Raw genomic sequence first — 1021 nt, forward strand, 5'->3', positions numbered from 1 at the left:
ATATTTTAGATAGAAAGTTAGAAAGAATAAGATTAATAAATAATAAAATTTTAGATGAATTATTAATACCTGGAGAAATAACTAAAACTCAAGAAAAACAGATATTAAAATTAAAACAAGAAAGATATAAAGAAAAAGCAAGATATTATGAAAAATTAAAAGAATTGACAAGTATTGAAATTATAAAACAAAAGTATGATAAAATGATAAAAGAGTGTAAAAATGCTGAGTGTGTAGTATTTTATTATTGTCAATCAAAAAATAGATAAAATGACATCAATGAACATATGGAAGAATTAAAGCATTTAATAAGAACTTTAATTAATGATGTACAAGAAATTAAGAATGAAATAAAAGAAGCTAGAAATGATATAAATATATTGAAACTTGAAGTCAGGAAATTAAAAGAAAATGAAGAAAAAAATAATAGAGTAGATAAAAAATTTATAGAAAAAGAAATAACCAGAATAGGGAAAAAACATATTGAAAGGAAAAATATAATAATAGAAACAGGAAGCATGGATGATGAGTTCAGAAAAATATATTACCTAAAATAATAGAAGAAGAAGAATCTAGAGAAAAAATATTAGGTAAACAAAAAATTGAAGAAAATCAGGACAAAGAAGATGAATGAAGAATTAGATCTACTTATAGATAATTTTGATCATTTAAGTCTAGAAAGTATAGATGATGAATACCAAATCTTAATGAATACTGGAGGAGGACCTAATCCTGTAGGAACCTCTAAACAAGAATCAATAGATCCAGATGAGAGCTATGCTCCAATGTATAATAAACCATATAGGCAATTTTATGATAAAATAAGAGATAAACAACCGTCCAAAGGAAATAAATATAGTAATAGATTTGAATTAAATAATAATTATGATAAACCTGTTAACCATGGAGGAACAAAATTAGACTTAGATTGCAAAATAGATACTAAGAAAGCCTTAATAACTTGGGCAGACTCAATGATATTATTCTTTTTATATAATAAAGATGATACATGGAAAAATAC

The sequence above is a fragment of the Olea europaea genome, chromosome 17 (assembly GCF_002742605.1).
Source record: "Olea europaea var. sylvestris chromosome 17, O_europaea_v1, whole genome shotgun sequence".
Taxonomy (NCBI): Eukaryota; Viridiplantae; Streptophyta; class Magnoliopsida; order Lamiales; family Oleaceae; genus Olea; species Olea europaea.